This window comes from Typopeltis vanoorti, chromosome 1 (assembly GCF_054136105.1).
Source record: "Typopeltis vanoorti isolate ZY-2024b chromosome 1, IOZ_Tvanoo_1.0, whole genome shotgun sequence".
Lineage (NCBI taxonomy): Eukaryota > Metazoa > Arthropoda > Arachnida > Uropygi > Thelyphonidae > Typopeltis > Typopeltis vanoorti.
In genome coordinates, this window is record NC_143549.1 from 147999017 (window position 1) to 148023187 (window position 24171).

Here is a 24171-nt window from a genome sequence, read left to right on the forward strand (position 1 = left end):
ATGCCAAAAAGCGACAGAAGGCTGAGAGAGGAGGATGCTTGGCTTGGTCAAGTGGTTTTCCGAAATTGCTGGAGTAGGTTGAGAACCACTAAGTGGCAACTTTGAACATCAAGGAAATCCTACAGTACAAATCTTCTAAGGAGAAGGGAAAGCAATATATTGCAATAATTATGTATTAAAAGTGTCCTTTTCGACGCATATGAAGTCAGTTTCAGCTATAATATCATCACGGCGGACAACAGAACATAAGAATTAGTTTTAACCAATTAATATTTTCTCTGAAGTCGAGTAACAAGAACAAGAGCTGCATGGTATTTCGCTTGCATATGCTTTCTAGCTCTGCACATGAAGAACAAATGAATAAATAACAAAAGTAGAAAGGTAATGTCATCGACTTTTACCGTAGCTTGCATCCATGCAGACATTATCACTTCCTTCCTTACCTTTTATTTCAAAAGATGCCACTCTAATGCGGTTATATGCATTTCACTGAGTTAAATTAACCGGTCTCATACGGAGTTAGTATGTTCTCCTCAAAATTCGAGTTCTTCCCTATCGAAACCAAAAATTGGCAGAACAGCCTTAGTTTTCTGAATTATTCTACTGTACATATTATTTCATGGTTCGATACACGAACTTGGAAGGAAAGGAAATTTTTATTGTATTTTATTTGTTTTCGTATTTTCATTTATCCATTCTATCTTCCATTTCGTGTTAGGCTCAGTGGCCTGCCACGGGCAAGTAATCTGGCGTCTAGAAACTTGATACTGCTTATGGTAGTGCGCTTTATCATATCTGCATGGTCTGTTAGCTCTGTAACTTGCGTGTGTTCGAACCCAGTTTCTTTCCAACCGAAAGGGATTCGTCTATACCAGTGATGGCGAACCTTTTTACCCAGGTGTGTCAAACTTTTTTTTTTTAAATATTGACGTTGTTGATGTGCCACTTGCATACATGCATTATAAATGTAACTACATAATCATAGATGGTGACTTATACATATCATATTAGGCTATTTATTTAATAGGACATTGATATAAAATCTATGAATTCATATTATACAATTAATTTAATAAACTGAAATTACAAACTTACATTACATTTAATGACTTTTCTGTTGCTGACTACTGGTAGAAAGTTCTTTCAATGAACAAACCTACCTTCGCCTTAACTGAGAGCGATCTTACACGATTTATGGCAGTTTTTTCCATCAAAATGTCAATATTTTTCAACATCCACGGTGTGTCACCTGAAACCCTCAAGTGTGTCAGTGCTGACACGCGTGTCATAGATTCGCCATCGCTGGTCTATACTGACTGAGCTACGGAGGTTCATTTTCATTTATTTATTTTTCTTTATTTATTATAAAAAAATAGCAGTAGTAAATTTGTTGACGGGAGTGAAAATGAAGAGCTGAAATGAAAAAATCGTGTAGTAAGCAAACCCAAATCAATAAAATACTGCCGTTTTCACAAATCTGATGATTGGCTATGAGTAACGACCTCAGTGTAAAACACTCACTGCTTTGATATATATTAATTTCAGTTATCGGATAAGTAACAACTTAAAACGTTATTTTCATTACAATTTGAAATGCAAGATGAGTTGGGGGTATTTACATGTAATCTTAGACACACACACACACACACACACACACACACACACACACACACACACACACACACACACACACACACACACACACACACACACACACACACACACACACACACACACACACACACACACAGAGAGAGAGAGAGAGAGAGAGAGAGAGAGAGAGAGTCGAATTCTCCCAAAACAAACCGATCTTCAGAACATCTTGCAAACAATACGCAAATATTTCGTGATCGTCCTCTTTGTTTATCACATAATAATAATAATAGTAAATAATTATCAAAAAATGATGGGAAATTCCGAGAGATTGTTGAACGCTCGAACCCAGATGAACCAATCAAGTTCTAGAAGCATCTGTGAAAATATTCTAAAAAAATATAATAAAATTGCCAGTGGGATAAAAGATGTTGAAAATATTTGAAAACAAAGCCCATGTAGAAGTCCTTGTCACTTCATAACAGAAACGGCCTAAATGCAAACAAAGAAGGTGAACAACTAGAATGCACCAAGAAAATGAATTGCACGGCTTTGGGTTCAAAACACATCACCAGCACTTCTCGCCAGACTGGCTTAGTAGTTTAACAATCTACTGCAAACAGGCTTAACTGAAAACTGGATAGGAAATGGAAGGATATTTTTGATTTTTAAAGACAAAAGAACTATTGTACTTAATTATCGTCCAATAACTCACCTGCCAACAACATTGAATCATTTATTGGACTTCTAGGAAGTTCGATTAGTCAGCAATTATCACGAATGAGCTTCTGTTTATTGAATAAAGCAAAACGGTTATTCAAGAATCCCAAGAAACAAGGGATCAAATGCTAATGGACAAAATAATTTTAAAAAATTGGAAAAGGAGAAAAACAAACTTACATGTTGCATAGATTGATTACAAGATAGCATTTGTCTGCTTGCAGCATAATTGAATAAGAAAATCTCTAGAAATTTTTGTTGTGAGTAAAAATACCAGGAAATTCCTAGTAGCAGTTATGACCACGTGGGAAACCCAATAGTCAACGGAAACAGTCTGGGTGGGATGAATATCAAGAGAGCAATTTTCCAATGTGATTCATTATCACATCTGCTGTTCATCCAAACGTAATAAAAGCAAAAATTGAAAAAGATCAACAGTGATGGCAAACGCCGTCTGTGCACAAATAAAGAAATAGTGAACGATCTTATTAGTTCTTACAACAAGACTACGGTTTTCCCAACTTGCAAAATCTCTCGAGAATATACAACTAAAAAAAGTTATTGAAAATACCAATACGAAGAAATTATAAGACTTCAAAATTCATAAAGACAGACACCTGGAATACAATATGCCCACTGTATGATTCGTTGAAGCCACTTCAACAAATCACGTGTATGATTTGTTGAAGTGGCAATATCATGAGACATTAGAATACATGAAAAAGTACATGAAGTTACCAAGTATAGAAAACTAGAGAGTGCAATTCAATGAACTTAGACCAAAACAACTCCTTGTCATAAGAACACTAGGAGCAATACCAAGAGAATTCATCCAATGATTTTATTTTGTTGCATATTTTGTACTTTTTGAATTTCTGTGAACTTGTTAATGATAAAATTATTGTTAAAAATTGGTGTGTGTGTGTGTGTGTGCGCGCGCGCACGCACACACATCCACGGTGTAATGGATGTCTTTTAATGGGAAAACATGACACAACTACATTGTAATGGAGTTGAAATTTATTTGATAAGTCATATTGTGAGTCATATCAGTGTGAGTCATATTCATCTACTTTTGGAACTATGTCAGTCATAATGACAATTTGGTTGATAATATATTGATCCTTAGACCGAGACTTAAGTTCTTAAGTAATCAAATGTGTTCACGAAATTTTTCTTTATTTTTTTCTCGTGATTTCGTTTTCATAATTGAACCTCATAATTTCTGACGTTATGAATAAAAGAAAGGAAAGAGCATAAAAGTCACTGGCGAAGACCTGCCAATTTGTAATTTTCCTCCTAATATGTTAATGGCAGTTAGTTGGCGGAAAGTATAGTATCAGCTTGCATCCAATAGATCAAATTACACGATGCTGACTTGAAATCTGTGACTAATAAGTATCATATGACACTAGCTTCCACAGAACAGTTATCATCGAATATTCGGGAATTATATACAGTTTATATTCATTCGTGATTTTTGCGCTCATAGAAATAAAACAATGATCACTTACCCAACTTAATTTTGACTAATTATGGCATCTGTGCCATCCCTTATTAGTAAAGGATCTGTACATCCATTCATTACAACAAAAGTAATGAAATATATTTACAATTTGGAAAGTATCTTTCAAGGAGTGATAACTTTTTAGGACTAATTTGCGGGATTAATATATGTAAAATCACATCAAATAGACCTTTTGATTAAAATGCTAACAAAAGTATGGCGAATTTCTAAATGCACAGTGAGTTTCTGTTCTGAATAGTTCACTAGGATGTAATCTTGTATCCTTTGCGATAATACTAACTTCATTGAGAATAGGCACACTCAAGAATTAGTGCCTATAAATACGCATGCACAACTTCTTTCTAGAAGATGGTGCATTTAAATGTCCACGTGGGAGCTTTATCTCACATATTCAACATAAATATGGTAGTAGGTTATTTGTAGCAGGAAATTATCATAATTGCAATTAGCTAAAGCCAAGTGACAATATTGCATGTTGTTCTTCGACCGGTATATATGTTTTGTAGAGGTAACAAACTCACCTTTCTGGGAAAGAAAAAACTATTTCATCTACATGAACTAAACGCCTTTTCAAAAGTCCACATGAATGTTCTCTGTTTTCCAGATGGCACGAATTCTAACTCGCAACTTAACTTCTGATATGATGACAATTATTTAGCAAAAAAAAAGAGAAAAAAAGTTTGATATTAATATTTAAGAAAAAATAGCAGTAAAAATAAATACGCAGTGATTAAGACGTTTATTCGGTTAAAATACCTCTTATTTAATAAACATAAGAGGTATTTAATTTAATAAACATCTTTTGAAACAGTTAATATAGATATTAACTTAATATGTAAATAAGATTTATTATCATTTAGATCTCTTCATCATTCAGATAACAGTCGTTGTTTAAAAAAATACACTTAGTATTTTGTTAAATGCGAGTTCGAATCCGTTATTCGCGTCTTTTTGGATTCCACTGATTTGATAGAAAAGATATTACTTTAAAACATAAGTGCTTCCTAATATTATCCGAATATTTCTTTATAAATATCAGCTGGATCAAACCAAGTTGTCGTTACACATGTTAGTTTATACAAATCCGGTTTTATACAAACTTGTACAAAAATCCGTGCTGCAACCTGATTAATACAAAATTGTATAAACCGTTGCAGCACGAATTAACCAAGGACCAAATTTAGCAATTCCAAAATTGATTGGATGATACACAATTGTTATCTTCCACCAAAGAAAAGCTTTTTGAGCAAGATAAAATTTCTTCCCTCAAAATTTATTTTCTCTGCAAAAAATATACTCGTGCATTATATTTAAATGTGTTTCTAGAAATCTGTGAAATTAAGACGTAAAAGAAAACTTCTATTTTATTAAAAACTTCTTTTTATGCAATCCTATCCACGAAAGTTGAAAAACGATTGGTGCATCAGAATATCATGAGCGTATCGAGGAATAGATTAAAATGGAGAACTATTGAGAGTTCTCCTTTTTGAAGGCTATTAATTGTGGTTCCTTGGAAATCTTGCTGAAGGAAGATTGCTCCATGGCAAGGAGATCAATTTCAAATAAAAATGAAAGATGTAAAGAGAGAAACATTAGTTAGTAGAGGACTGAAATTGAAATAAGAATGGATATTGACGGATTCTGCTCAAGTGCTCACAGGTTTGGGGGAGAAAGTGAACAGAATTCTAAACGAACTCAGTGCCATAGGAGTATGGAAGAAACACAAAACAAAATATGAACTTAGTGTTGTAGGAATGCATGATCAGTAATGTAAGTATTTTATGACATCAAATGGCTCGAACTTGACATTATGGAGGAGTTAAGCAATTAACAAACGACCGCTTAGGTGGTTAATATTTGAAGTGCCATTTGCGATACAGTAAGCAATTCGGCGGATCATGAACTAAACCAATAATTAATATGCATGTAAAAAATTATTCTAGCTGCATCCCTCTCTCTCATTAATCGAGTCCCTAAAATCCGAAATTAACGTCAAAAAAACGGGGATATTAAAAAGAGGTTCTGGGTGGGCATGAAGAAGATTGGACTTAATAATACCAATTATCGAAAATCTTTAATAAAATTATAGAGAACAACATCGAAGGAAGGAGCTCGATGTGTTCCATTATAGCAATCATAAAATGATGCGAGGCGATAACTTCCACTTCGGAAAGGAGTGGCAATTGTAAATCTTGTGATGGTAAGCGTGGGCCATAATCCAACTTGCTTCACTATTTATGGACCATCAGCTTCTTAATGCTATTAATAAGGATGATTTTCGATCGGAAGGATTACAGCTTTTGACGATATATATGCTTTAAACAGGGTGAAAAGCAATTCGTTTTCGATCTATAATAGATTATCGTCGACGTTTACCGCCTACATGATTCGAAGGTTCAGTCAATTTTGTTTATCATAGGCTGAATGTCCATATTTGTTGAAAACAAGTTACCATTAAATTTAGAATTATAATTCGGTTGGCTTGGCCTGTTAGAATAAAATGATTTTTGTGCACATTTTTTGTCTTTGAATACATATTTGTCATTTCTATTTTAAATCAATGTTATGTTATATAAGAGAACTTTGAGATACCGACTTTGGGGTGTCATGTAAATTGAAACATTTATATGGGCTTGATTTATTTAAATATGGCAGGAAACGCACTCGCTTTTATATCAGTGATTGTTGACCTTTTTGTGCAGATTCGTGTTCCAGTCGATGACCGGAACTCCGCATTCAACATATCACCAGGTGAATGGCAGGTTTTTACATATTATCCTTCGTAGCATCCTACGGTCACGTTCGGTGAATGCAGAGGGTCGTTCACTGCGGGTAGAGCAGTTGACTCCCTGCGCTTCCATCTCAATATGGTATCGGTGATTGTTGACCTGGGATGGCCCAATTTGTCGACAATTTGCCGAACAGATATGCCTGCAACATGGCATCGTGACTCGTTTCATGGCACGATGCATCTTCCCCATAGGGGTGACCGTTGACTTCTTTCCGAGCAGTATATTCTAAGGTTTTACAACCTTTCGTGGGTACGACTCATACTAAAAAAAAAAAAAAGAAAACAAAAAGTCAAACTAAAGGAATAGGTTGCTATTCATATTTAATTCAGAATGATTTTAAGGTTTTATTCAAATCCTTCTTGGTTAAATTTGCATATATTTAAATATATGTAAAACTTTTCATTTCTTATAATGTATTCTGGGGTTTTTGTTAATGTCTCCCAGCCATATTAATCATTATGAATAAAGTTGACACATTCTTGTGCTTTGCGCTGCTGGTTACAACCATTCAGATTGTTCATCCCAAGCGTAAAGAATAGGAGCCAGAAAGAAGTACGCAACTAAAGAAAGAAAAAGAAGTCGCTGGTGATGTTTTAAAATAAAATAAAATAAAATGTGTAGTGGTTTCTCAATTGATATACTATCTGTCATAAACTTACTTGTACCTGAAGATTCATCCATAGCGACTGCCACTATTTTCAGAAACTGGGTATAATCAAAACTTGGTCAGCAAAACCAGTTCCATATTTCCATAGTTCCATATATAGAAGGATTCCAATGTGCTGTAACAATTCGTTTACAATAGCTTCGATTCCAGACTTTGTATGTGTGTGTGTGTACATTGCCATATGTGGGTAAGGTTGAAAAGAAGCCATTTGATCATTTTCTTGAACAGCTTGGAGGTCGAAGTCCTTGAAGTCCTGTAAGTTTGAAACTGAACGTGCATGAAAAGTAATCAGTGGCTACTTGTTTTAACATCCTTAGAGGAAAATGGAAGAATGTCGCTGGTCAGTTTGGCAGAACAGCGTCCTTGAAAATACATGACAGAAATAGAATGTCTGTGAGAAAATGCCAAGTGATTTTCAAAAAGAGCCATCAATTAGACTGGGTTCTTCTAAATAGCATTTGGGATATTTTTGATGCGCAACCCAAAATCCGAACACAATATTCAAAGAGCGACCAATTCGGAATTATATAATAGTTGACTTAAAAACGCTTGATGTCCTGTTACGAAGGAGGACATCAAGTGTTTTTAAGGTAGTGATGTGTTCGTGTCTAGAAAACCTAGAAGTGTAAATTAATTCAAGAATATTATCCAAGATAAGAGGAAGTGAAGCGAGATCTTTCTGACGAGAAATAAAATAGGATTGTGTTCTGGTAGCACCGATGTTTACTCCGTTATTCTCGCTTCACGGAAGAATGAAAATAAGATCAACAGTTACGACAACGAATGTGAAACATCTTCAGACCTAGATCATTTGAACACTACAACGTTTAGCTGAGAGAACTGAATCGCATATTTGTTTTCCAACCAACAGGATCAGAGTTTGAATTCAGACGTCAGCAATAATGTTTGTGAATGTCTTTAGGTGGGAGATAAATTTCATCGCTTGATGTAAAACCTTCATCCTGCAGAGGCTTGAAAAGAGTTCAATGTTCGATCTCTGGATCAGGATTTTGGATTATGAAAAAAATAAATAAATAAATAAACAGATTTTAATACCTACATAAATAAATTATATAGTTACCAAAATTTACGTAAAAATGAAGAATAATGAAGCATGATGCTTTCATTCCTCTTCAATTTTTTCTCATGGATGCTTCAAAAATGAAGTATGCATGATATATATACGATACAGTATATTACATTTATCACCTTTATAATTTTGAAGAGTTTTGGAAAACATAAATGCAATTAAATTCGTACGTAATAATTTAGAGATAAATGTGTGATGCACTCTGTTTGTGTGGTGTAGTATAAGAATAAATTATTTTCTCGATCAGACGTCTCCGAAAGGGTAGATTAATAGTTCTCCATAAACAGTGTGTGTCGCTTTTTTATTCCCATACAAGGTCTTTCAACCGTAAATAACTTTTCTTTTTGAAACAGATAAGCAGCTAGTCTCCATTCTTCAAGCTTTCATCGATAGTCTTCTTCTTCCCTTAACGTATTATGCCTAGTGGCCCCTTACGGGCTATCCTTAGCCCTTCTAAGCCGTTCCCCTCCCGAGGATAAGGTGGCTAGCCCTATGCTCCCGGTGTGTCCTATGTGTGTGTAGATGCGTGTGTTCAAGGGGCCGATTTGCCTGCTTGCGGGAGGAAAACCCCACATAAACTGGGGAGAAAAACCCTGCAGTCCATGCCCAAGACCGGCTAACTTGGCTATGTCTGAGAAAGATCCTTAAGCTCCTCATTCTCGGCGACGAGAATCGAACCCAGGACACTCCTTTCCCAGGCATATGGTTGCGAAGGGCATAGCCACTCGGCTAACGATTTTCTTTAATGCGATTAAAAAACCCAGTTTGCGAGAGGAAAAAAAAAAAAAAAACCTAGTCCTGCGCCAAAAAATCGACTAACTGGACACTCAAAGAAAGGCTTAGAAAAAGTTCTGTAGTCAGCGACTGGAATCGAACCTGTATTTGTCTTTCTTTGGATGACCTAGCGCTATGGACACAAATGTCATTTCCATCAGATTATGCAAGCACCGAAAGGTATTATAATTTTAAAATGCACAGTAGCTTCTATAATGTAACTACCGTGTATTTTCTTTATTTGTTTTTTTTTTGTAACTACCGTGTATTTTCTTTATTTTTATTTTATTTTATTTTTTTTGTAATTATTAGTAAATTACATAGAAAAATACAAATGCCTGCAAGTATAACAGTTACATATTGCTACTTCAGAAACAGATAGTCCATGCTAGATTCCTTTCTCGTCACTGATTACAACCTTTTCTAGGTCTGTTTTTATTTCAGATCAATTGGTCGATCTCTGGACTAGGTACGAGTAGTCCCCCCCCTGGATAATATTAGATGTTTAACTCTTCATCTCAGAAATAATTTCAGTTGTTGAACAACACACACACACGCGATAGTCATACAATAATTAAGATCAGGAACAGGAGAAGTTAGTAACAGTCTGAAGCATTCTTCTCCCCTTCTTATCTAGGACGTTGACAGAAATGTACTCACCTACTAGCCATGACGAAGAGTGAAGACTGCTTGCCTAGCAATTGCCAAAACAGAAATAAAAGTTTTGTTCTAAAGCACTTTTTATTCCTTTAAACAATAACTAAAAAGCATTAGCATCATTTTACTTTTTAGAGATTTCAGAAAAGAAAACAGTCATCTGTTTTTAGAGATTTTCAAGATATTCCAAAAAAAAAAGAAGAAGACTATTACCTGTTTTTCTATTGGAAATAAACTTCACACCTTTTTTGTTGTTGTTGTTTGTTTGTTTCATATTATTTATTTCTATGCACGATACCATCCACTGCGAATGATCGACCTGAGTCAGACATTTCGATCCACTATTTTATTTTATTATTCTAATTTTTGCCAGTTTTTATGTCTCGGATAAAATGGAATCACGATCAGCGATACTGTGGAAAATGAAATGTCATGTGTATAAAACACGTTAGCCACAACAATAAAGCCTTTTTCGCTTTTTCTTTTATTTATTTTTTATTTGGTTCATTGTATGTCTAAATAATAATAACATTTGTTGGACTCTATTCTCTCTATGAATTTCGGAATAATCGTATGTTTATTACTATTCAACAGATGTCTCAATCTTATCGGAACGACAGAAGGGGCAATGAATTCTCTCTCTCTTGCTCTCTCTCAACACGTATACCTATACTGTTCACTTTTCACTCTTGAGGCAATAAGCCATTCATAACGGCTCGCGCCCTTCACGTGATCGTTAACTACCCTCATAATTATGCAGACACTTGAGAGGAGGAAGGAACTGTAGGTGGGGAACGCCAAGTCACTCGTTATCTCGTGATTTGAATGATGCATACACCAAAATAGTCACTTTTATTTTATTTTATTTTTCTTTTGCATGTGGGTTTAGATACTTTGGTGTTCGCGGGATGCCTACTAACCTTACAGAGGGATAACAATCTGAAGCGCCACTTTAACGACTATCGTGAAGTTACTCTGCACGAGTATCATTACAATAATCCCCATTCTTAATGAATAAAAGAAGAAAAGAAATAGATCTTTAAGGAAATACGAGAACGTTTTAAACTTATTACTGAAAGTTCTTTGAATTTTACGAAAAGACAACTTATGAGCATCGCAATCTTTTAATGCATGTGTGCAACTAACCTTAGGCCTATATATTAATCAGTTTTCTTTAAAATGTTTAACACTGAGATGTCAGAACTACTGGTTCACACATTCATAAATATAGCAGATGAAGCGATAATAAGACTTTGATTCTGATTAAGTATTAAAATTACAGAAGTAAATCTTAATTAGTTGTCAGAAAAATGGTTAATATTTAGGGATACAGGATGTTATAAAGACCTGGGAATCATACTTTAGATTAAAAAAAAAAGAAAGAAAGAAAAGAAAAATGTTTAATTTCAATACTTAATAAAAATGCAAGACATTTTTCCTTCATCTACTGTATTTATACAGAATGTAAACCTCTGAGAGTGGTTTTACAGTTCAGTAACCATCTCGCTTACTTGTTACTGTCCATTTGCACGTGTTCCCTTGTTCCAATCGCGCCTTTTTAACATGTCGGTTTCGGAAATAATAATAATAATAATAATTAAGACTCGACAAATTAGGCAAACCATAATCGGCACGCAAAAAAATTTACTCATCCCAAACCCTCAATTTCTAAAAAGATATGTTGCTATGTTCCGTTATTCGGTCTCATATGGAGGTAGCAAAGTTTTTCATCCCCCAAAACAGGCTAATCAGCCAGAAGAACGCGCGCAGTTTATAATAGCCTCATAGCCTTAGTTGCTTCGGTCGTAAATCTAAAAATCAAGCAATCAGTTCCTATTCCCACCCACACACACATTTCAATAAATCAGTAAAAGTTCCATTGAGTGATAAATTGCGCTTCATCTCTGTTTTTTAAAGTTAAAAATATTTTATTCAGAAAATAATTTTTTTATTATATAGAAACAAAAATTCCATTTTGTCCATTTGCAACTACTCGCCATGTGACAAAATTTACACACCACGGAAGTGCGTATTTGTCGAACACTGATTATTTAATAAGATTGGATGTCCAATCTCCGAATTTCGTCTCTATGAAACCACCAATCAAGCTATATTTACATATGATGCCCAGACATTGAATATCACTACTCAATCAGTAGTTAATATCATCAGTAGCTTGCCTTCCATAAATGCCAGGATACACATGATAAGATAGATCAAATTCATATTGTCATTCTTGAAGAAAGTCATCAAAGATGACCTAATAGAAACAATATGAAAAAGTCAACTAAGGTGGTTCAGACATCTTAGGCATCCACCTTCACCTACTTACAGTGATATTGCTCTCTACAGGCCAACTAATGGACAGAGAGTAAGAGGATGACCAAGAAAACAGTTTTGACAATACATAAGCAAACTTCATTTTGAGGATGAGACTCATAAGCGATTTAGCATATAACACAACAACTTTATCTCCATGATTTGTTGCGATATGCTTATTTCTGTATATATGTCGCTATTTACACCTGAATAAACGATAATTATGATAATGGTGATGATGATGATTGTATGAATACCTAAATGCTTACATGCTTAAAATCTTTAAAAGTTTAAAACACTGTTTAGGGATCAATTAAGAGACAAAACAAAGCAAGAAGCTAGACAAGTCTGTTCGAAGACAAAGGCCAATGTGATCATTTGTTGCTGTTGTTGTTGTTGTTGTTTATTTTTTATTATGAAGGGATTGTGTGACAGTACGGTATTTTTCAAATGGACAAACAATTAATCAGAAACATTACGCTAAGATATCGAAATATGTATTGAGATATTGAAATACCATAAGAAGAAGAAAAAAAAAAAAGAAAATAACCAGAGAAGTAGTAGAGTAAAAATTTGTCCTCTTACCAGCACGATTCCTGGTGCATTCTGTCTGTTTATCTATTTATTCAGAAAATTTTCATCAAGACAATCATCTAAGCCTTCCACACGCACTCTGTTTCCCGGATATTGCTCACTGCTCTCAGAACTGAAGGTTCCTCTGAAATAAACGGTTTTGAAGCCAGTTACTCAATTAAAGAAAAAGAAAATATAATGCAAGACATGAATCGATTTTAAAAAAAAAATGGATTTTTTTTAGAGGCTTACATGGCTTACTTCAGGTGATGGATTGGAATCGAGTGTATATGTATAGGGAAATTATTTAAAATTGCGAAGGTGATAGCAACATTAAGGTTAGTTCTAATCTAGGAACACAATCTAGGAACTTTTGTATGTGCATATGTGTGTGTGTGATAGAGATTGGCTTAAGGTGTGTGTAGATTGTAAATTCCGCTTTTTTCACCATAGGAGCTGCTGGACGACATTAAAAGACCTTTTGTGAGATTTATTGTTATCAGTTCAGTTGTTTTCCTCTAAGTCCAAAATCAGAGTAAAATTAGAATGATTTATTTATTTTAATACTTGAATAAAAGTTAAATCGTATTCAATTTTAAATTTTATTTTAACTCATTCTTTCGGTTGTCACTTCTAATTGACATGGATTGTTTGACAAAAAGTATTCTTATTTATTTTTTTTTGTGTGCTTCTAAATATTTGTAGCATTTAGATGTATTCATTACCGGGTTGGCAACTTTCACGTTATTTTTAGGACTTACTCTTATATATCGTACGGTCAAGGACAGGGATGTGCTAAAGCATCCGAGGCTTGACGCTAAAGGTGAAATGTGAAACTCCACCCTTTCTCGTGTTTCTCTTGTATGTAAAGGAATGCTTGTTTTTGTTAATTTTTCTTATAATTCACCACGAAATATTGTCTTCGTGTATGAAGTTCAACGCGGAATAAAGAACTTGGTGATAAGAGAAATGCACGAACAACGCTATTCTAGGAATAGAGTCCTTGAGACTTTTTTTAAAGGCTAAAAAGATTTCATCTTACTCATAAATCTAATAACGGTATGGTTGCATGAAAATTCTTTCTCTTGGTTCCAAGATAAAAGCAAACTAAAATATATTCAAGTTCTCTACCTAGTAAGACTATGTTGCTTTCATAAGTTGCATATTGTCCTACGAAGGTCATTCACTTCATCCGAAAAGCGATTACCTTCTTCAAATAGATAATGAGAAAAAGAGAAAAATCAGCCCTCTCTCTCTTTCTTTCTTCTCTCTCTCTCTCTCTCTACTCTTCTTATTTCGCCACTCTTGCAACTTTTTCCATCCTATTTTCGAGAAAAACGTTAATTTTCGGTTTCCAAGTACAGTTGATAGTTACGAAGTGCTTTCATGAAAAGAATTCGGTCAGAACCCCCACACAAGCATTGAGAGATATAACAGAATATGGCGATAGGATTAAATGCTTTTTTCATTATCAAAATAACGTCTGTAAGAAGCCAAGTTTCGTAACTAGGCTTCTTACAGACGTAAGAAGAAACTTACTTTCGTAAAGGGATGGGAAGTTTCCTGTTTTGCGAAGAAAGACAAATCCTACCATTTATTATAGGTATATTCCCTCTTCTTGGGAAACAACATGGTGACATGTGACTGACCTGAGCAATGTAAAGAATTAATTTTTTCATTATTTATTTATTTACTTCTGTGCTTTTATTATTATTATTATTGTTATTACTGTATTTCAACCTTGGAAAAAGAGTAAATTATTTTCACCTGGAAACAAAAAACAATTTAAAACTGGTTATATTTAATTTAATCTTCACATGGTAAATAAAGTCATTCACCATACCACCAGTATTTTAAAATGTGTAGTTTATTTTCTATTCTAAGATTTTTTTTTTCCATTGAGGAACTTCTTATCAAACTGTTAGACACAATTAATGTAGATCCTTCCCATATTTCGATAATAATTTTACCACCCAGAGAGAGAAACAGAGAGCGTACAAAGTTTTACGGTATGTCTTATCAGCAACTCCGACCGGAATTCTTTCCTGATAAGGTATAATAAGTAGTTCATAGTAAACTAGTAGGTCGATCCTTCACCCGGAGACACGAATGTTATCTTCTAGAGATGCTGGTGGGCCGAACCCTAAGTGCCAGATGATCCTGGGAAAACTTGAAGGGGGGGGGGGGATTAATATCGCTCCTAGAAATTTTAACAATGTACACTAAAGAAAACTTAGCCCAACATATATATATATGGTTTGTGTGTTTAGAGTTGCAGATTATATTTGCAAACATATAAATTTTCTGTAATGCACGCACACACACACACACACACGTCATAATTTTCGCCACTATTTAAATTAAGATACCCTTTACTTTCATTAAATTAACACTTGGGGAATACTTATATACTTGCGTTTCTTGAGTGACGGATTTTCTGTTGCCATATTTGTTGACAAGAGATTATGTACATATTTTTGCGATTCGCTGACTAAATCCCATCCTTCCAAACTAATTCTTTCAGTCATATGACAAAACTTAAGCTTCGGTATGATAGTTTAAGGAAAATAAATAAGAAAATTCAACCTCAAATAGCAAGTATAAAGAAATCCGATCCAATGCACATAGCGAGAAACTCCCATTCTTCAAATATCATTATATTTATTAGATTCCATCATTTCATATTTTGTTAACATGATCTCAATAGTGCATATAAACCAAGGTGGCTTCATCGCAGAGTCCAAATCAGAAATAGTATACTGGAAAAAGAACCCCTTTTAACTAATGACTGAAATGCAAGCCCGTTTTATAGGGATGTTTTGCATGTTTACATTCAAAATGTCGCTGCGATATCCATTTAAAGGAAGGTAAAAAAAAATCGACTGAGTAAATTGATAAAACATGTACAAAACAAAAGAAAAATCGCTGATTTAATCAGTCCTAACCCATCGCAATCAGAACATTTCAATCTCAAACAATGACTCTGATGGTTTCTATTTGTAAAAGTATACAATCAATACTGCATGCATGCATGCACTTTTTAAACTTTTTGATATTGTATGTGGGTAAGTTTGGGTTGCTTCCATGGTTCACTTGGTTATCAAATAAAAATCATATATCAGAAACTAAACCGAATATTTAAAATAAATAAATAAATAAAAACTTTAGAAAAACTTTCGATGTTCAATTAAAAAAAAAAGTTGATTATATATATAACTATCTTATATGTCAGTGACAATACATTGTGTAAATCTCGGATTGAAAAATGACAATCCATTGGACAATTTACTGTATGAAATTGGGTGCATTGTAGAGTCTAATAGATCACAAGTTAATTTAATACAGCATAATCTTACACACATTCCTCCAACCTGGCTGATACCTATTAAGGATAAAAGTCTTGTGTGAGAGTGCTCGTTCCTTTACCTAGCAAACCCCTCATTGCCGGTATCCGTTTCGTTCTAATAAAGCTGTGTACATGGGAAAGCAATTTGCTAGTCTGTCCACCTGCATTCTATCCGCCATTAAATTGATTAATGGTCTCCATTAGTTACCTTAACCCTGCAGGTGGCGCCCTCCATCCCAGGCACTAGACTGGTTCATTAATTTCCCTATTAATCTGGTTAGTAAAAGCCGTCTCAACAGAGATTTATCTTCATATTCTACACAGCTTTGTCACGCGCAGTGTCCTTCGCCACCTGGGCATGTGGGGGAAAACACTCGCAAATTATCGGATTGGTAAAAGGGAGAAAAAGACAAAATAATAGATGAGATACGATTTGAAGAAGACTAATTTGAACATCATCTAAGCTACCGCTTATCAGTGTGCAAGAAACTGCACTTTAACTGCCTTTCCAGTGATTAGGATAATGTTAATATAACGTTTAATGAGCAGTAATGTGGGTGACAATCAGTGATGCGACTTGAGTAGGAATATTCTGAAATTGAGTAATCATAGGAAATGGGATATAGATTACTCAGAGCGTAATAAAATGAATTAGTTTCTGAGAGATAAGAAGAGATCAAAAGTTTACGGTCATTCATCATCTCTAGCTTACCGCAGGGGGAGGTGTCGCTTAGAGGTGGGGAGTATTGGCCATAAATCCCCGAGCTGACCAGAATGATTGGAGATTGTCTATACAGTATAAAGCCATTATTATGACACCTCATGAGGAACGAAAATTACGTCGTCATATCCTAAAGGATATCACGACAGGAATTGCATTTGTGACACAGATCCGAAAACAAGCCGAAATATTCGGGGTTTTACTACATGATCTATAACCTAGGGCTAGTTAATTAACTGATCTTAAAGAAGGAGACTTCTTTGTCCTGACAGAAATTGAACACTGGTCTTGGACACAGTAAAATGTCAAATATAAATCTTTTTTTCCCCTTTATTTTTGGGAAATTTAATTTGAAATACAGTTTAAGGTAAAAGGAATGGTGTCTCTGGTTTATTTCTAACTGGCTGTGAGTTGGTTTTCCATTGTCATGGTAGATTCATTCTCAGACTTTTCACTTCGTGATCCATTTTGAAACAGGTTTTTGTACCGCGGATTGATATGTATTACTGATGTCAGCCTCGTAACGAACTAAGTAACAGATGCATGGTGTTCATAACTCGTAATTAATACCTTGTTTAAATAATTTTGTGTATACATGTTTCCATTTAACTTAATACTGCCGCATTAGTTTACATACAGGACCAAGTCTGGTAATGCAATAAATCCTGTAAAACCGTGATTTTTTTAAAATTATTTATATTGCTCCTAAAGAGCTTTCTTGATGTGGGGAAGAGTAAGGTCGCTGCTAGCTAACGTCAGTAAAATAATCATGCCTAACCAGCCCTTGATTTTTGGCGATGCAGTCTTTTACAAATGTCTCGAACAGAGAAGTCACTGATATGGCATCCCATAGTACCGACCTCTTTCAAAACCGCAAGATATTCTCCACTTACCACTGAAAATATACGATTGAACAGTCAAATCTCTGCATATTTGCTTATTTTAGTATTAATACAAAATCCGATGAAAGGAAACAAAGCTTATCAATGTCAGACACAAACAGAAAATGCTCAGGAGAGCAAAATACTCCTAATGGTCTCGTTCAATTAATCGTAAACATATATAATAAAGTAATAATAATAACTTTCTACATAACGCTATTGCGTATAAGTAGACAAAACATTTGTTAACAATCGTCAATAAAATCAAAGTATCTAAGCAAAATACAAAGAAATCCAAGCACCTAGCAAAAGGAATAATACAGTCCTGTATTCAAAGTTTTCTGCAAGTGAATGAGACTCCCGTTCGCACTTGCTACCTAACTACAGTGTTCAGAAAATTTTATACCAAACCGCATTTTTAATTTAGATCCTTTTCATTTTCCAATGTTCTGAGTTTATCTTTACCCAAAGAATAGGCAATGTCCTTAGATTTTTTTTTTTTTTTTTTTTGCTACGTAGGTGAAGGATTGCAATTGCATAATTTACATATGTATATATATATATATATTAAAATTTTTATAATTATATGTGAAATTTTAAATATTTAAATATTAACACACCTTTTAATATCAATTGTTATTCCTGAGACCAATGAGTCCTAAGGAGCATTCCTGAGATCCCTTCGTGAGTAAGTAAAAACCCTTGATATTCATTATTGACTACCGTACGCACTTTGGAGTCATCGGTAAGTTTTCATATTAAACTTTTCATTTCATTATCAATATCACTAATAAAAATTAAGAACAAAACTGAACACAGTAGTGATTCCCGTGGGACCCCGCTAGTTATTACAGGGGGCCAGGTAGGAGATATAACCATTCAGAACAACCCTCTGCCTTCTCTTCATTTATCATCCTTCTAGCCAATTCAGTCCCTTCTGCTTAATACCGTATTTTTCCAATTTGTGATGAAGATAAGTGCACAGTACGGTATCGAATGCATTGCTAAAATCCAAATATATGTCGCAACTATTATCAACACGTACAGTAATTCTTAGTAATAGTAACAGAGTAATTAAGTTAGGCTCCCAATACTTATTTCAGCATACGCATTGGAATTCCTCAATAAGGGAACATATATATCTAATCTGCTATATATATATATAGCAGATTAGATATATCGTTGTGTTCGGTGAACTAGTCTCGAATGATACTGTCAACGTAAAACAGTAGTGGATTTAAAATACGTTAAAATTGACAGTAATGGATTGTGGAATGCGAAACATCTCCATTCTTCTCCTGTTAAATTCCGTGGTCAGCTGTTGCACAAAGCGATAAAAAATCTTCCCACAATATTGGCAGTTTCCTGGATACTGTTGCCCTTTCACCGATACCCCACAATCATGCCTTCTCTGAGTCAGAGAAGGCATGATTATGGGGTATCGGTGAAAGGGCAACATATCATATCATATCATACTGAATATATATATATATATATATTCATGATTTCAGAAATAAGGAACAAGTGAAGAAAATACGCATTTGTGTGTGTGTGTGTGTGTGTGTGTGTGTGTGTGTGTGTGTGTGTGTGTGTGTGTGTGTGTGTGTGTGTGTGTGTGTGTGTGTGTGTGTGTGTGTGTGTGTGTGAGAGAGAGAGAGAGAGAGAGTGTGTGTGTGTGAAAGAACTGAAACATAAGCTTTTAACAAAAACATGTTATGCCAGAGTCTTGCAGCCAGATCATATTAACCATATTAACAACTTTATTAAAGGATCCTTTCTATAAAGTTGAGAAAATCTGATAATGTTGTGTGTATTACCTCAGTAGTACACAAATCACCAGACAATATCATATTTCTCTGCTTGGACTAACTTTTACCTCCAGTTTCTCCTGGCATAAACATATCACATCAATATAATCCTCAGGATCCAAAAAAACTAGGCATTCCCTTTCGTTCAAGATACTGTTTTACACCCAACCATCACTTAATGATATACAAACCCGCCCATGCTTAAAGCACCACTTACACGTTTGGGGTGGTTAATATATTTTCTTAAAATCTTTAGCGCCGTCCACAGGCGAACAATTCGGCTGACTGATGATCTTCCACTTTCTGTTGCACCTGTTAATACAAGAGCGCAGCTACCTAACATCTCTTTACTGTGCAGCTGCAAACACACCAGATATGCTTCTGATCTTCCTCTTTTATTCCGTCCACCTCTGTCCTCTGGAACAGCCTTCCTCGTGTTTTTCCAAACAACCACAACCTGCACCTCTTCAAAGAAAAAAAAAAAAAAGAAAAGAAAGAAAGAAAAAGAAAAGAAAAAAAAAAAACTCTTGTATCTCGGTGCTCATCTGCATCCCACACACGGCACTGATGTGTTTATAGGTCAATTAAAAAATAATAATAATAAATAAACAAAAATAAATAAAAATATTACATTTCCAAAATTTTGGTTCTTGTAACACAAGACTTTACAAACAAAAAATAATAAAATAAAAAATATACATTAAACAAATCATTATAATATACAAATATTTACATTTATTACTGTCATATCATCCTCATCTTCACTTATGTTTGCATGACGTTAATGAAATGAGAGGGTAGTGTTTTATGTAACAACGATAAATGCTACGTAATAATAATAATAAAATGATGGACGCACAGTATCAAAGTACTCGTAAATACAACTGCGAGCAACTTTATTATGATACGAAAATAATTTAGCATGTTTTACACACACACACACACACACACACACACACACACACACACACACACACACACACACACACACACACACACACACACACACACACACACACACACACACACACACACACACACACACACACACACACACACACACACACACAGAGAGAGAGAGAAATGCATTGTTTATAATATATTAAGACAATTAGACGAGAATGATTTGAACAGTTATAAAAGAAGGGAAAGAATAACATTCAAATCTTGAACTCGAGTATTGTAAGGCGAACATCAATGTAAAAAAAAAAAAAAAAGAAATGAATATGAATATGAAAACACTCTTTTCTTGTGTTTATATATACAGTATATATAATCTCACCTTTAGTATGAATGCTGTGATTGCCATTAAGTGCGAATTTCATCGCTCGGTGTTAGATCGCCGGCCAGCTTATTGGAGATCTGAAATGGCTTGAAAAAAGTTCCATGTTTGGTCTTTGGAGCAGGGTCTTATCCCATTCATAGTAGTAATAGGAATGCACTGGGATAAAAAATTTTAAAAAAAAATGGCATGGCTGTGATTAATATTTAAAATAATAATTATTATTACGTATCGCTTTGCGTAATACCATAACCTTGTATACTGATTATCTGGATTAACTCGATAAAAACCATGTTCTGCACGTATTCGTGTTTGTTTATTATTATTACTTTAATTCTTTAACTTTATTTCTACTTTAATTACTATTTTTTAATTATTAATTTTAAATAATGAATAACATTTGCCGATCTACGCGAAACTTCGAAATTAATTTTTAGCGATTTTACGATTCATTAAATTTCATTTTTAACATAAAATGCGTAAATAATTTTAATGTTACTAAAACAGCCAATTTTAATTGGCATGCCTTTTTACGAAAGACAAAAATCTCTCTCATTGAAATAAGAAATTTTTTGAGGTTTAAGTCTCCATACGTAGTATCAATATGGATGTTTCATATTTTTACTTTTGACCTGTAATAAAAAACGGAAAATTTGTCATGCATCTAACAAAATATCACCTGTCGTATTTTTAAAATTTATCATTTGATTGATTAGCATGTTTTTATTTTTTAATCTGGATAGTGACAACCTTGAATAACCATCACACTACAGATGCGTGGCACACATTTTCATGACATGGACAAACTGCACAGGGCACAAGACGGACATAAGGAGTGCAATGGATAGAGCAACTTAAACTTCTCCCTTTCCATCCAAATGAAATACAGGCGATAAAATTCAGCCCTATGTACGTTCAATAGTAGTGGCAACAACAACTGCCATCTAAGGATAGTAAAACAGCCTTGAAAACGGGAAGGAAACAGCTTGTAAAATATGATTCTTTATGTACATTAATCTGTCTGCTTTGATAGAGTTTTCAAGTCTTTATTGTGGTCCTTAGTCGTTGTGGTGGTCGCTTCATCATTTCTGCATTCCTTCTCGTGCGAACTGGATGTTGTTGACATTCCTTCATGCACCCACCAGTAGCTCCATATATTAACGTGTCCTAGATTGCATTTCTCACCTGAAATTATGGCTTACCTTCTATGATGTGTCACAACAACTTTCTCTTTAAATTTCATCAAACAAGCAAACTGAAAGCATGAGCTGGCTAATATGTGGAATTTTTGAAGTAAAAACTGCAAATAATGTATAAAAAAAAAAAGAAAGAAAGAAAGAGAGAAAGAAGACAAACACTTTTGAAATACTTTGAAACCACTGAAATGCATTATGGAACACTATTAATAATCATAATATATTTTATATTAATCTTTATAATAATCTGCTGTATACTGTGGTTTCTAGCGGAGTTCATCTCTGTTCTTCCATGGGAATTTTTTATTTCTCTTTTTTTCCTTAAGGATGTTGGAGAATAGAGAAGACTGTTTTTGAGAAAATGCATAATTTTGATATGTTAGAAATAAATACAACATTAATTTGAATCAAAAGTTGAAAACCATCAATGGTTTTCAACTTTTGATTCAAATTAAAAGTTGAAACCATCAATGCGTTTCTGGCATTTGTTGATTATATTGTTTTTTACTGAAGATGCTCAAAATTGGATGCACGAACTAGAAGTGAAAGACGTAGCAGTATTCATTTTATAGAAGCTTCCTCCAAAAGTAAATATGAAGTGATAATAAGAAGAATAGCAATTGAAAGTACCAGTTCTTTATAAGAAAATAAACTAATTTAAACAGAAAAACGTATGATTAAAAATGGCCAAGCATTAATGTAATACATTCCACTGATGCTAATGACGGTTTTATAAATACAGCTTGCTCTCTCTCTCTCTCTCTCTCTCTCTCTCTCTCTCTCACACACACACACACACACACACACACACACACACACACTTAGTTATGTGTCTGTGAACTCGTATCAACATTTCTTTATCCCTTTCCAAATCTATTTTTCCACATCTGTTCACCTCAGAATACATACGTCTTAGTGTATTAAACAAAAATACAATCAATTATTATTATTTTAAACTTACACTGTATTTTCATCGCTTCAGTACTCTGTCGTACCTCGCCAACTTTGCTCCTTTAATACAGTTATTCCAAATTTCTCTTCTTCTACCAACTTGTAGCAGCCCATCAATACATTGCATCTAAACCCATGTTTAAAGTTCAGCAGTTTCATTTAACTGAAAAGAACAAAAATTCAAAATGTACTCAGTTAAATCTGCAGCGTTTACAGGAAGTTAAAGCTTCTGGAAGTGACGCTACATCAAAGCTTAACTCTTCTCACCTTTGGGCCTTTTGCAAAACTGTAAGCTGTTGCAAATCTCCCTTTAAACCAGAGGAATAGAATCGATGTATAAGTTAAATAATATCTCAGGCATGGAACCACGTAACACTTTCACTTAATAGGTACAGCTATAGTTCATAGTTCGCTGATAGGTATCATTCGATCCAACTTGTCTGTTGATGAAGTCGTCGTATATTACCATACCCAATGACCTTAATGTAAAAGTGCGTCTCGTAGTACAATTTTCAGGACTTCGGCAACACAGGGCTCTTCAGTTGGAAATATTTCAGTTCGCATCCCGTCTAGGACTAGAAGGAACCTTTATAAAGACTTTTCAACTGAATGGGAGTCACAAATTTCATACGAACGTGGAAGCATTTTTCCTCTCGGAAACTAGGTAGAATTTGTTGTGCAAAGCATCAAATCGAAAACACGTATGCAATTAACAGATATAGTACAATGGCCTAAATAGCCTTAGCTGCTTTGGCCATAATACCTAAGAACCTAACTTTTTTGATATCGCATAGCAATCTGTCAAGTGCCTTTGCAAACTTCAGAATCTTTTTAAAAGTCAAAGATCAGCTTTTCCCACTTTTCGTCGAATACTGTTGTCATCTTAGTGTAAAACATAGCCTTCTTAATACCAATCAGGTAACGATGAGTTTTGTGACATTTGACCTCATATTCTTGGAACTAGGCTGTCTTCATTTTGTCCAGGTTGTTGTTCATTTACCTGTTTTCAGGAGAATTATTTTTCTCACTAACTCGGTTTTTTTCTAGTACTGATCAAAGATCTAAAATCATGCTGATCAAAATAACAAAAAATCTGTTGAAGATAGTCGATTTTCATTTATCACAGAAAACAAAAACTGAATGCATCCAAGAATACATTCAGTTTACAGAGATAAATATACTCGTATACAGTTAATTTCTAGCTAGTCAACTAACTTCCCTTAGATTAATTTCCTATTGTTAGGAAATTTAGGCAGTCTGTCAGTACAATGCG

At 34.3% G+C, this 24171-nt stretch overlaps 1 long non-coding RNA gene across 1 annotated transcript in view; it reads right to left on the reverse strand.

Moving 5' to 3' along the window:
• Positions 1–24171, reverse strand: part of LOC150110525 (uncharacterized) — a 112728-nt gene that overhangs the window by 73210 nt on the left and 15347 nt on the right. The window contains exon 2 of the long non-coding RNA XR_016548465.1: positions 12726–12858. This is a non-coding gene — a long non-coding RNA (uncharacterized LOC150110525). The remainder of the gene's footprint in view (positions 1–12725; positions 12859–24171) is intronic.